We start from the raw sequence: 15824 nt of genomic DNA on the forward strand, positions 1-15824 counted from the left end.
CTAATTCTCTTTTCCAGGGAAATTTTTCATTAATAACTCAAAAATATTGAGCCCTCACTTTGCATGGTTCAAATACGAATGAATTTCAGTTAGCATGGGACCATGTAAAGCAAGAACTGTCTGTAGTACTTCAATGAAAGTGATCCTATTTTCATATTTCATCCATTAGAGAAAAAAACTAATGACTATGTTTTTGGTACCAGACCTGCATTTTTGAAATTATGTAAAAAGACAACTAAAAACAAATGAAAAGTATACTTACACAGTAGAATGGATAAATTGTGCCACAATCACACAAAGAAATACTACAAAGCCATAAAAAAGAACCACCTACTGATATATGCAACATGAAGAAATCTTATGGACAAAATATTGAGTAACATAAGCCAAACAAAAACACATACATTCTACATGCTTCTATGTATATGAAATTAAAAACTGATAAACCTAATATAGGATGATAGATGTCAGATAGGGATGAGAGAGTCCTTTGGGGTGTGGAAATTTGTATATCCTGATCTGGGAGATGATTATATGTATGTATGTATATAATCACATATATACACATGTGTAAAACATTCATCCACATGTATGCTTAAGAATCAAGCATGTTAAATACTTTTGTTTAATAATATTTTCAATCTCATATAAAAAGAAAAAATCCAACTAACAATCCTTACTTTTCAGAAAAGATGCTAGCGAACATTTCAAAAAGACTCTTTAAAGTATCAGAGTGCGCTAGAATACACATCAAAAATGAAATTACAATCTAGAAACTTTTAATAGTGCAACTTTCCAGAAACAATAACTCATGGGCTAGTTCATATTCAGTTATATACACTTTTTATTGGTCTTTTCGAGATTTACCAATTAGGCTGAATATCCCTTTTCTTCCATTTCTATACCACTAAAGTTTTAGAAAGGGAGAAAGAATATGTTCTAACTGGATATAAATGACTTTACAGGGTAAAGGGCCTTATGTAGACAAAGAAATATAAAACTGGAAAGAAAATCTGTGATCAAAGCCAGCTCTCCAGACACCAGTGTTATCACCATGAGCAGAAAGGCCATTTCTCCCCCTTAAAGTCTCCATTTTCTTTTGCATAAAATAAGAGTGTTAGAGAAACAACATTCAATGATCCTAGCTCTAAAATCAAAGACTCAAATGTATGAGTGTTGAAAAGTGATTTTGAACCCAATTTTTCAGTGTTTATCATAATATTTTTAATCATAATAGACAGCATTACATAACACTTAAAAACAAACAAGCTTATAAAAAGTATTTTATGACCATATCCTCATTGTTTTAAAGCTTAGTCCTATCAACAGAGGATAGATTCTGAATTTTAAACTAAACAGACACTGTCATCTAGTGCAAAACACCTGTTTCAGAGCAGGTTAGCACTTCTGGAAGGCTGGCGAGGATTTGCTTCTGTTGGATGCCACATTAGAGTACTTCGTCGGATGGTATAGGCGTCCACGGTGAAAACTCACTGTGCCTCTCCAATTTCTGCACCTCTTCGGTTATAATAAATATTTATGTTGACAAAACAAGCTAGTGCAATTTCCTGACTGAGAGATGTTTTCCCCCTGTTATGCTATTCCACAGCTCTTATTATTTTAAGCCACTGATGTGCAGAGGAGCATTAGAAATTCAATTGTTGTCCATAGATATTATCATGTTTTTTCTGGAGAAAAACTGCCTATGACCAAAATTGTTCTGTTGGTGACTGGTTATTGCTTAATTTAGAACAATACTAAAAGTATTCAGGAAATCTACTGTATAAAAAAAAACTCGCATGGGCATGGGCAATATACATAACCTAAACTTTTGTACTCCCAAAATAAGCTGAAAAAAAAAAAACCCTATATTTCTCTCTGTCTGTGGCTGATTTTAATATTTTTATAACTCTATTTCTTCTTTCTTCAATTGCTAAAGAAAAAGAGAGGGAGATAGAGAACATTTATATCAGAGGGTTATATTTAATGTTCCTTCATTCTCTCAAGGTCCAAGATCATTAAAAATGTGGGACAAAGAATAACATATTGGGTTAGTAGCACCATTAACACAGGTTCAAATCCAGACATCAATACTTATTAGCACTGGGATTGGCGAAAATTACTTAAGCGCTCTGAGCTTCCTGTTGTACGGATAATCATCCCCACGTCACATGGTTATTTAGATGTTTAAGTGAGATGAGATTTACAAAGCACCCTGCACAGGATCTGAACAAGTGCATCAATGAGTGGCCATGCATAATACTTTCAAGGGCTGGAGTTAATCTCTTGAAAGAATGTCGTAGATAGGATAGATAAATGTTTCATCATCATACTCGTAACTAATGGGTCAGTTTTCTAATTACTTTCAAGGTCAAATTTTTGAAATTCTTTCAGTAATACTCTTAGAAAAGCAAATTATCATTGAAATACTAATGGATTTGTTATGGTAAATCTCTGCACTTATATAAGGTAAAATTTCTTTAATTCTCTGGTCCAGTGCAATCCCCCACCTTCCACCTTCCCTTCTTCATTTAACCATAAACATGCCTTTCCAGAAGAGTTTTAGAAAAACTTGAATATTCCTAGCTACAAAGAGAAGAAATCCATTTCAAGCCCAGGAAAACTTGGTGGAGAACAGGCCTTGATTTAATGGGATAATATTTACAATGGCAACTTATCACTCTTGGTCATGTAAGTAGCTCCAAGTAAAATGCATGGATTAAAAAAAGAAAGTTGATTTTCCAGATATGTAGGTTCATGGTCATTGCTTATAATCTGATATGCAAAATAGTTTACCAGTCTTGCATATTTTTAACAGTGTATGTACATTTTACTCTTGATATTTTCCTTATGATTAGGTAACAAAAATATAAAGATCACTCTCATAAATACACACATGCATACACACATACACACACCATTTTGTGAACATGCACATATACGTACACACACACATACTTTTTCCACCTATACCTGGATCATTTTTTATGTGATCAGGGAGTATATAACATAAATGGCATAAGGCCTAGAGTGTATCCACACACATAATAATCAATTTTTACAAACCACCTATAGGTTTTGGTCTGGTTATAATTTCCAATATCTTAATGGTTCTGCTGCCACCTAAATGGAAATTGTCCCAGGTACTCATAAGCATTAATTCTCTTCATCTAGTAAACCTAGTAATGATGCTTCCAATCCAATTTAAAAATCATTAAAATGTAGTGACTTTTAAACTTATTATAATTTAGCTAATTTCTGTAAATTTTAGTTTAGAAGAAAGCAGCTGTGCATTTGAACATCTGGAAATTACTTTTAATTGCACTTTTCTCAAGTGAGAAGAAGCTCTACCTGCAATGCTATTTGCATCTCTGACCACACAAATGCTAGAAAACACCTGTGCTCTCTATATAATTTCATTTTGGGCAACATAATCTAATTTCACTATTAATATAGACTTTTATGTGATTTAACTACAGCAATTTCATCTTGAGTAGGCTTTAAGATGGAAAATGGAAATTGTAAGATATTTACTCATAAGTTATTCACTTATCTAAGAGGAGAGGACAATTTTCATACACATGGCTAATTCTGAAAGTTGAAAACATGCAAATATAATTACATTCATATTAAATGATTTTGGCATTGAAAATTAAAACAAACTCCAGATATGAGATGGCCTAATAGCTTACATTTTATCAAAGACCTATTCATTCAATAAATCAGCCCTTGGTCTTGAATTAGACATTTTGAACTACTGATGACCAAAATCGATTACTGCCTTCTGGTAACAAATACCAGTTCCAAATTAAATATATTGGCACAAAAATATGTCACAAAAAATGTTATAATTCTGTAAATATTCTGAATTTACAGGTGATTATTTGTTTCACCTGCCAAAATTACAAGTCACTCTTTGTTTCTATTTTATTGTTGATTATTTTCCTGATAACTGAAGGTGTTTTAGAGACAGCTAAATCACACTTCACTAGGAATTCTCTGTTCACAAACCTTTTTGAATATCATCTACCTGAATGTATCTAAAATTGGTTGTTGAGGCAAGAGGATTGGTTGACCCCAGGAGTTCAAGGCTGCAGTGCTCTATGATTGCACCCATGAATAGCCACCACACATCAGCCCAAGCAATGTAGTGAGACCTTGTCTCTAAAATAAAATAAAATAAAATAAAAAATTGGCTTTGGACCAAAAAAAAAAAAATCTCTCTAGGAAATATTTATGAATGGACTCCAGGAATGGAGAAGAAAGAACATGTGATCAGGTTAGAATCCCACAGAACAGGCAATGGTAATATACATATAATTTTCCAAAAAGTGCTATATTTGCAGAAAATTCACTTCTAGATCACTATACTCCATGAGGAATGTAATAGAAAATTTTAAAAGTAATGATTTTGAAAAGCAATTTGTTGATGAAATCTCAAGTAGAATTAGAATAAAGCCAATCCCACGAGATAAATTTCAGATCAACTGCTTCTATCACTGTTTAAATATTTTGGACATAAAAATGTGTATTGATATATACTATTTTGAGCACAAAACACAGTTTAGTAACTCAAAAGTAGAATATGCACGTTCTACAATTTTTAGCAACTTGACCTTCCATGCACAACCATCCATATTCTTCAGGTAAATGCCCAGGTTTAGGGCAAAATGAAAAACTAATGATTATTGCTAAGGCTGAGTTAGCTTGGTTAATATGCTGATTCATGCAATTGAATGAGCTGACCAACCCAAAGTGGGGTTTTTTTTTTTTTTTAAATCATTATAAATAGAAGAACCCTACTTCTGCCAAAGAAACCCCCATCACTGACCCTCCAATGAACCAGAATGTGTTTGCTGCAACCCCTTTCTTTCTGTAAAAATATCTGGGATTAGTGATATGAGACTCGGAAGCAAGACTCAGGGATTTTAATATGGGAAATGACTGCATGAGCCTAAAACATCATAGATCCTACAGACTGGACCACCACCATCTTTTTGTCACCCCACTTTCTCAACAGTTCTTAAGTAAAGGATGAATGAAAGCTGCTCTCACAGCCCACTGTCCATCTTTCCAGTTTTTTGTTTATGTATGACTAGCAAGTAGTAATTAGTCACTAAAAAAACACACCATGTCATTAATCTCAATCTTATTTTCTATTTTAGTTTTTAAACCGAAGTCTACAGAAAGAGAATATATTCCTCACATTTATATAAACATTCAAATAAGACAATCACACCTTTCAAAATCTCTGCAAGTAGTAATGTAGTTTAGAGTTACAGGAAAGAATATTTTTTGAAATATTTTCAGATATTTCCCCTACAGATGCTGACCTCTTGTTAGTGGAAGAAATGGAAAGTAAGGCACCAACAGCTTGGTCTCATGGTATTTTGAAAGATGTTATGTGATGTTTCAATAACAGCAAAACAAAGACAATTATAAATTTAGTAGATACCAGTTTTTTAAGCAAATGATAGCATCCTAGATTTTCCATAAATTTAGTAAATTTTTAATATCAATAAAAATCAAATATTTAGACTTACTCCATAAATATACTAACTTATGCTGAATATTCAGTGCTTTAAATGATCCAAATCATCAGATATGATGTGATCTTTTATACCGATTTGTATAATTCTCAATAAGAAATTCAAATATTTTGTTTAAACAGAGTACTATGGAATAAGAATAAACTTAGAGCCTGCTATCAGACTTTCCAATCTCACGCGTACAAGACAGATGTCTCAGGACATAGGCAGAAACACAGGTCAACAAACACACCTGAATACATAAATAAGAAAAAACAAAAAAAAATTCTTACAGTTTTCTAAGAAAAAATTTTGAACATCAAAAAACGGGTCCCTTTGCTGATCTATTGGTCTTGACTTTGAGAAAAGGATGTCCAGCTACACATAAATCATAATTGCTTAAATATATAATAGGCCAGATTACTTGTAAAATGAACCCTGTCATGTTTAAAAATAATATCAAATAGAAATGTTTGCTTATAATAATTTAAAAAATTAAACTGATATAAAGTAAAAAATTGCAACAAGTGCAAATCAATCTTTATTGTATTTGAAAATTAAAAATCAGAGAACTTTTTTATTCAATATTAATTGTATTTAAGTCAAAGTGCAAATACTTAAAAAATTATTTGGTTATATAAGCTATAGTTATATGTTGACTGGAAATATGACAGTCGTTCATCTAATAAAAAAGTAAAAGACTACAGTTAATTCTATGTGAAGAGTCTTACAATGTATTGTAAATTATACTTTTTTAATATTTTAGATTTATTGTATTAATGAAATGTCAAAATATTATCAGCAGTTTACATGAAAAGTATAATCTTTTATTTTAGCACATGCTTTCTTTAAAACAACAAAGGTTAGTGTCTTCACCTGCTTCTCTTGTCTACTTTTGTTACTGCAAATCCAAGATCATCCTGCCTATACTAATCTTTTATGGCCAACGTCACTGAAGTTGTGCCAGAATTCAATAACTACGTTCAACCTAATGTAGCTGTGCATCTATCTCATTGCTGAATTTTAGACGTCTCAGAACAAAGCACTTCATTTAAATGATGAAATGCTCTCCTAAAATGCCCTATTGTAAATATTTCTCACATTTTAAAAATTGTGGATGAAATACTGCAGTATTAATGCTTTACTTTCACTACAGAATAAAAGTTGATGCTTAATTATTTAATGTCTCTTTTAACTGGGAGGAAGAAAATATTTTATGTGCCTGTTGCATAATTGAAATGAACAAACAAAACACTCTGTCTCACTTAATATGGTAAAGGTCCTTAATTAGAATTTACCCCTACAAATGAATTTCACTTTTTCTGAAGAGTGAAGAAGTTTCCACATTGTAAAATGGAAGAGATTTTAACATTTCCAAAAACTAGGGGAAAAATGAATGAAGCAAATTATTCAAGCTATTCTTTACAGATAGAACAAATTCAACAAAAACATTGAAATATTTTTCTTTTTAAAAGTAATTGCATTTCTGTATATTGTTCTTAAAATGTTAACTCGATGAAAAAAATGTAATCAGTGTTTTGCATTTATGGTCCCAAGGAAAATTAGCTAATAATACTACCAAAAAGCCTACATTATGGAAGTACTCAATTACGATTCATTGCCATAGCAAAGGAAAGTAAATTTCCTAGCTATTTCAGGAAAGACATAATATGAATTGCTCTCAATACTCACTTGCTTCTACCTCAATTCAAAAATATCTGTCCGTAATCATGTGTACAATGAAGTTTCTTCTGAACTCACAAACTGACATATCTGTGTACTCTGAAAGTTCTATATTTAATGACATTCACTTTGCAATGACCCCTAATTAACAACAAAACTCCTATAATTTTCAATTAAAACATTTCTCCATAAATTTTAGAGAAATATTCTGCCAATTTCAAATGCTAAGTAAAATAATTGATTCAAAATAATAAAAAATGAAAATAGAAGATGTGTATATGAGAGCTAAAATAAAATTCAAAAATTACTTCAAGCAAGAATCACGCTGAACAAGAAAAACCATCTTATTTTTTCTGTACCTGTTTGATGACAGTAAATGACAAAATGTTTCATTTTTATCCAAATGTTGAAATATCTACCTATGTTAACTTCTTTTTTATAAAATAACAAAGATTACGTTAAATGAGAAATCAACTGTAAACTCACATACAAAAAAATCCAGATAAATTTCTATTAGTAAATTATAGAATTTATAACTTCTATGTATTTTAATGTTGACTGATATGAAAATTTCAAATACTCCATGCCTCAGTTCAACTAATAGCAAGGTATATGCAGTATACTAATTCAGTCCACAGCAATACAGATATATATATTATATATATATATAAATTAAATGGATCTGAAAGGAATCAAGATGCATTTTCTAATCCTAAACTTTATCTAAAGTTAATTTTCACTTTTTTCTACTAACCAAATTAGCAGCATTTTACCCTATGGAAAGGGAAGATAAACATAGTGATAGCTATGATAGACATACCTATTAAGACAGCTCTAAATTAAGTTTCTCTTAAAGAATATTTTAAAGAGAAATATGATTATATTTAAAAATAAAGCTGCACTCTAGATTACCGTAGATTAACATTTAAAGCACAGTAGTATTTAGGATAGAGATAATAGGATTTCTTTAAAACAACAAACAAAAATAGAACAACCGAGATTCTACTTTTCTGTTTTTAATTATTCTGTAGTGTACCTATTTTTAATGCATAAAAATATTGCTAAAAATGGCTATATAAAAATCCGAGGTTGTTAATATCTTATTACTATAGTATTTCATTGCAACTTGTGAATTTAACTCTTAAAACAGTAGAGTATAAAATAATGTTATCGGCTGACATGACAAAATTCAGTTATAGTAATATCAAAATTAATAAGTTTCAAAAATTAGGTGTATGTGCCTTCAGAATTTCTGTCATTAAAAATCATCTTTTTACTGCAATACAGCAATTAAATGAAGTTATTTCAAGCTATTCAGCCATGTAACATTTCCATTAAAACATTTGTTAGAAATAATATCAAGGTGTTACTAATAACAAATGTTAACGTTTTTTAAAATCCTATACACCATGACATTTTAACATACACAAAAACCACATTTTAAAAATATTAAGCTTAATTGTGCGCACAAGGAAACTTCTAGAAAACTTCGTTACTTACTGTTCACTGAGTATTACTTACAGAGATTAACAGTTTTAAGAATTCATCTGTTATTTATCCTGTATTGTTTTGAAAAACCTTTTCGTACTGTATACTTCTCAATTAGATGATCACCCCTAGTCTGGTCTGCTGAGAAAAACAAAACCTCTGTAAATCTTCTTTAAGATTTTTCTTATTCTAATGTATTTTAGGTGAACAAGCAAGGAATTCATAATGATAAAAGCAACAATATGAGAAAAAAAATTAAATGCTTGTTTCATATTTACTGTATAAAGTCATTTTGACATGCCTATACAACCAGTTGTGGCAGCTTTCAGGCACGATTTCTAATCAAAAAAAAAAAAAAAAAAAAAAGACGAAGAAGAAGAAAAGAAAAGAAAAAAAAAAGAAAGAAATTGCTCCAGGTTCTTTATAGAAAGCTTGCCGCTGGGAAGTTGATTTTGGCCAAGTGCCAAAATCATGTGCAAAGGGGCCTCATTACGGATTCATGGCAGCCTTCAGCACTAACAAAAAATGTGACCCAACAGGCTAAATCAGCGACTAAAATTAAAAAGTAAGAGACAAAGACAACTTACTTAATATTCCTTCCAAAGCAACATTAAACTTTTTTTGGTAATTAAACCCTTATTAGTCTAATGCAGTGTTCCTCTGTCCTCAAATGATTGTACAATTACTCTTTAAAACTTGTCAATTTCCCTTCTAAATAACACTTTCTTTCTGTGCCAGTTTACAAAGATTTCACTATATAATAAAACTCTATATCCACTGTAATCGGTTCAATAGCAGAAAACAAAATCGTAAAAATGCAGACTACAGTATTCCTTTAAGATTTAAACAAACAAACAAAAAATAAGCAAACAATAGTCAGTATGTTTTAAACTTCTACAAAAGTGAACATGCACCCTCTAAACTCAACATCGATTGCGATTCACTAGTTTCACTGCCCAACTTTCCCCCTAAAAAGTAGATTTGATACGTAGCCTTACCTAGATGTCTTCAGGCTTTTTCTGCAGATCAAAAAGTTTCCTGCCTAAGCACACAGATATTCTTTCACAAACCATAAAGGCCCTTTTATGAATCCAGCACTGTAACAAGCTACTACCCACACCATGTTGAGAGCCAGTGCGTCAGCTCTCAAGATAAAATACCTTGCTAATACACAATTAGTGGGAGAGGTTGTCTTCTAGAGAATTTATCTTAACGAAAGAAGGGGAAAAAAAAAAAGATTTTTTTTTTTTTTTTTGAAATAGCAAAGAGGGTGCGGTCAGATGTTAGGTTTTTGCCTGAGAAAAGGGCCCTACACTGCACTAGTACCTAAATACTAGCAGAAGCTGCCTGGGAAGGGAGCCAATGGAAGGACTTTGTTTGACCCAGCTGCCAATCTCCCCTGAAGCCGTGCGCCAGACTAAACACTCACACTATTTTAACTCAAATCAGGCTACAGCAGCTGTTTGCTTTCCGGCTCTGAGCTCTGCACCCACCATGGCCTGTGCAGTTCACCCGCGAGCTTTGCTAGCTGCCTGGTTGAAATCTGTTCCGGGTTGGGATTTGTCATTGGAGAGCAAATTTTAACCCTATTCCTCATGGCAGATAGGCACTGTGTGCTGTTCAGCATTTGGAGCTGGTCATTTGGGGTAATTTTATGATCTTTTAAAATAAGAATGATATTTTATACCATGGAAGAGTTTGGTGATTTGAAGGTAACAAACATTTCTACATTTCTTTGAAATTCTAACATAAACACTTCTGATATGTTCAGATTAACACTAAAATAGCCCTTGTGTGTAGCAAGAACAAGGTCCCTACACCACACCTCTAAGGACAAAGATGATACACATTCACCCCAACCCAAACCTCTTCGACTACAGCAAGATGGAAAGTTGGCATCACAGAACCGGAGAGACTCACATCATTCTAGGAGTTAGTACTGACTCCTCAATGCTCTGGAAAGTTCCTCCAGAAGCAACACCTAAGCACACAAGAAGTTTGTTTTCCGTATATGAAAAGGTACCAAGTGACCCAATTTACCTTTTCTAAATTTCTAAGCATATTTAGTTATTAGGCTATGTGTACAAATCACATTCTGAATTGTAAAACATTAAATTTTGCCCATTGTTAGTCTAAAGTAAAAAAGAAAATAGAAGTTAGGATAAGTAAAATTTAAATAATAATAAAAATTATCTCATTGTAGTAGAAAGACAAGATCCAGTAATTGAGATCTAATGAGTGCCAGATAGTAGCCAAACTTTAAGTATGTGGAGAAAATAAGTCAGTCATTTAACATGTAGAAGAGAGAAAGACTGTCAGAAGAATGTATAACATGGACTATAACAGTTACTTTTACTCATGACAAAAATCCCTACTTACTGGACAACAATGGTGAGAGTAGCTAACATCTTTTTATTTAGCGATATTGGTGTTTGTTGTTGTGTCAGACAAAAGGATGTCTCTTCAAGAAGGGAAAATAACTAGAAAGAGTTTTTGTTTTTGTTTTTTAACATAACTAATTTTGATCTGGCTGTGATGGTTTTTTTCCTACTGCAGTCAGAAGAAGAAAAAAAAAAATGAAATGTTTGTGAAATACACTAAAAGTGTGTCCACAAATTTTTTTCAGAAAGTTATTTCTTAGGCTTTAGGCAGAGAGTTTACTTTGTTTCTATTTTTCCCCAAATAATATGTCCGTTTTTTAAATCTTACAACTGGGGATCTAAATTAAAAAAAGTATAATTTTACAATAAAATGTTATTTCCTCAGATAGGAAGTGGCAAAGATGGTTATAGAGTTTGAACTATTAGGCTTTATGGGTGCACATAAACTGAAAGTCCTAACTGATTAAAATGCATGTCATGATAATATTGCATAGTAAATGAGTTACTGTCCTTATTCTTCTGAAAGTGTTACATCTTTGAACCCAAAAGATTCCTATTGGATCTGCCTTCATATGTAGTGGTATATAGTTTGATGCTAAGAATTCTTATGGAATCAAATAAAATGCTAGAAAATGGGTTTTTGGTTCCCTTCTCTTCAAATCCAAGAAAATATTCAACATGCTTCTCTGAATGGTCTATTGCAATCTATGAAATAATCACCACTATCACATTGCTACATTTATCTCTGCAGTAGCTATCGAATGACAGTCTTATAGTAGTAACTTGTTGATCTCGATAATTATTGTCCTTAGACTTCTAATGCATAATAGCAGCTAGTTCACATTATGAGTGTTATGGGTTGAATTGTGTCCTCCTAAAATTCAGATGTTAAAATCCTAACTCCTTGAAATGTGACTGTATCTGGAGATAGTGTCTTTAAAGAGTTAATTATTAATAAGTTAAATAAGAGTGGGCCCTAATCCAATATGACTGGCATCCTTATGAGAAGAGATTAGGACACAGAGGGAGGAGACAGGGAGAAGATGGCTGGCTATCTGCAAAGCAAGGAAAGGTGATCAGAAGAAACCAACCCAGACAACACCTTAATCTCGGACTGCTAGCCTCCAGGACTGTGAAAAAATAAATTTCCATTGTCTAAGCCAACCAGTCTGGGTCATTTGTTATTTGTAACAAATTAATACAACATCTAAGCAAAAAGAAGTGAGAAATTGTCCTACGTACTGTTGGAATGCAATTCATTTCTGTACTCAAGTGTTTCTATATTTAAGTGTTTGATTTTGTCCAAGAGAGCATGTAATTTACACAGGAAGTATACTTTATTCACATTTTCCAAAAAAGAGGAAAACCTATGTATATGCCAGAGTTTTATATAAAAGGTATGTAACATTGTGTTTAAAATGAAGGAAAATATAACACAGGTGCCACTTGTCCATGACATTTTTCATTTTTATATTTTGAACAGGAATACAGTACCTAACTCATCTGGTAAATAATAAAATAGTATGTGAACAATTAATATGTATAGACTGAAAATAATTGTGAGATAAGTAGGTGCCTAACTTTTCCTTTAGAATGATCAAAAATGGTAGGTGAAACTTTTGACTTTGTAAGACAGTTCTGATGCATGGACAACTCACAATCAAGGTCTGGTGCTAGATAAAAATTTCATATCAAGAACTGGAAACAAAAAAGGCTAGTCTTTATAAGCAGAGGGTTCCAAAAACCTGTGCAAAGGGAAGAGGCCTTAAAGAATGAAGGAAAAGAAATTGTGGGTGCCTTGTAAGAAATCGTGAGTAAATGTAAAGGAAGTAAGACCAAAGCTAATCAAAGATAAAAACAAGTCAGAGAGTTAATCAGAATATGTGCCTCCTCCACAAAAAAAAAAAAACCTTATAGCCCAAATAATTAAGTAATGAACATTTCACTTACATGAAGTTGGAAGTAGCAAAGTAGTGACAGTAAATATAGTGTAGTAGAAATATTTTGATGCTTGTGGTGGCCAGGATTCTAAGATGGCTCCAAAGTGCCCACTCCCTGGTATACACTTGTAAAATACTTCCCTAAGAAGTTGGGTAGAACCTGTGAATGATAAGATAGTTGCTTTTTTGTAAGAGTCAGTGAGATTTCCATGTAAAGTTAGTAGAGTGAGAAAGAAGATAAAAAGCCAACAGCAAACTAATACACCTGCCCAGAAGAGGTAAGGAAAAGGTGATTGAATTTATCACTGCAACAAGATACTGTTTTACCTCGCAACAATTCCTACCAGATGCCACTTGGATATGAGCACTCCTTCATTCATGTTTTGATTTACCTGTTCTCTCAAAAATTCTATTTAATGCTGACCTTGTATGGGGCACTGGACTAAGTGTTGTGTGGTATAAAAAACAAAGCCTCTGATACCACGTTGCTGATAGTCTAGAAAGCAAATTGAAAAAAGCAAAACAACCAGTTTTGAAGAGAATGGTGCTGTGTTTGTTGAACACTTCAGAATGCTGAGGTGGCAATGTCCAGTGATTTTGTAAATGTGATAGAATGTTATGACAATATTGGTAATTATCACCTATTCAACTACTTATAATAAACACATTACTGTGAAAGGCACTATTATGAAAAATATCCTATTTTTTTGTCATGATACAGCTACTGGATGACATTGTCTTAAAATGCTTAACTACATCATGTTTGTGTGAAATTATGATTGTTAGATTCTTTTATCTTTTTGACAGTTTCCTCATTATTTCCCATGCTAGGTTGAGACCAAAAAAACCATATATCTCTTAAAATTGTAACATTTTAAACTAAAATCCAATACATAATCTTTGCACACAGAACCCCATTTTTATTGCAAAGTAAATTGCAAACTACACCGCAAAGGTTTCACTTTAAGTAACAATAGTACTTATAATATAGTACTTTGAACACCTGTTTCTTAATGAGAATATCCATGAAACATTGAGGAACAATTTCAAATAAATGTTAAATGTAAGTTGAATGTGACCATGAAACAGCTCAAATTATAATAAGAGAACTACTCTTAAATGATTAAATATTTTCCACACAGATCAAATGCAAATAATTAAAATAAAACAGAATACAACATACAATTGTCAAAATCAAAAGAATTTTTTTTTTTTTTTTTACTTCTTATCTGGAATAGCAAATGGACATGCACACAGACACATACAAATAAACCAACAAAAATGCAATACATTGAAGTAATAAAAAGAAGATACCTATTCTTGTTACACTGATTAAAATTTCAAAAATGACTTCACATTCTCAGTAAAAGAGGATTTTTTTTTAACTATTCTTGGCTTTACTCCATTTTCTAAATCTATATATCTGCTTTTTGAGGAAGTGTCTGGAGGCACTTTTCAATTTTATCAAATATATTTTATAGTTTCATAAGAATTAGGATCAATCTAAACAAACAAAGGAGAAATAAATAACATGAATAGTCATATATCTATAAATAAGTTGAATTAAAAATGAATAATCTTCCCCCAAAGAAATCACTAGAACCAAATGATTCCAGAGGTGAGTTCTACCAAATATTTAAGAAAGAAGTCATATCAATTTCCACCATCCCCTCCAAAAAATAAAAGCAGAGCAAAACATTTTCTAACTCATTCAATGAGGCCAGCATTACTATAATGCCAAAATGGATAAAGATATTGCAAAAAAGGAAATTTACACTCCAATATCTCTTATGAAAATGCACACAAAAAATCCTGAATAAAACATTAGCAGGTTAAATGCAACAATGTATAAAAAGAATTATACACTGTGACCAAATGGCATTTAACTCATGCATGTAAACGTGGATCAACATTTGAAAATCAATCAACGAATCATATCAATAGACTAAAGAAGAAAAATCATATGTCATATCAACTGACACAGAAGACACAGCATTTGACAAAATCCAATACTTAGTTATGATAAAAACTCTTAGCAAACTGTTAGTAGGAATAATAGAGAACTTCTTTGAATTGATGAACAACATTTACAAAAACCCTACTACTAATATCATACCTAATGGTGAGAAACTAGTTGTTTTCCCCCTAGAATAGAGGTAAGACAAGGACATTCCCTGTCACTACTCCTATTCAACACCATACAGGCAGCCCTAGCTGAAGCAATGAGATATGAAAAGGAAATAAAACTCAAATATTAGAAAAGAACACATAAAGCCATCTCTCTATTCACAGATGATATGATTGCCTATATAGAAAATCCCAAAGAATTTCCAAAACATAAAGCAGCTATAGCAAGCTTTCAGGACCCAAGATTAATACACAAAAGTCAACTGCTTTCCTCTTTACCAGCAATAAACACTTGGAATTTTAAATTTTAAAAATATCATTTATACCATCAGCAAAAAGCAATAGTTGACCTATTTGGATATCCCAGTTTGGATATCCTTAATTTCTTTCTCTTGCCTGATTGCTCTGGCTAGGACTTCCAGCACTATGTTGAATAGAAGTGGTGACAAGGGGCATCCTTGTCTTGCTCCAATTCTTAGGGGAAATATTTTCAGCTTTTCCCTATTCAGTATGATGTTGACTGTGGGTTTGTCATATATGGCTTTTATAATTCTGAGATATGTTTCTTCTAGCCCTAGTTTGTTGAGGGTTTTTATCATGAAGCAGTGCTGAATTTTGTAGAATGCTTTTTCTGCATCTATTGAGATGATCATATGATCTTTGCTTTTGCTTCTGTT

This window comes from Eulemur rufifrons, chromosome 7 (assembly GCF_041146395.1).
Source record: "Eulemur rufifrons isolate Redbay chromosome 7, OSU_ERuf_1, whole genome shotgun sequence".
NCBI lineage: Eukaryota > Metazoa > Chordata > Mammalia > Primates > Lemuridae > Eulemur > Eulemur rufifrons.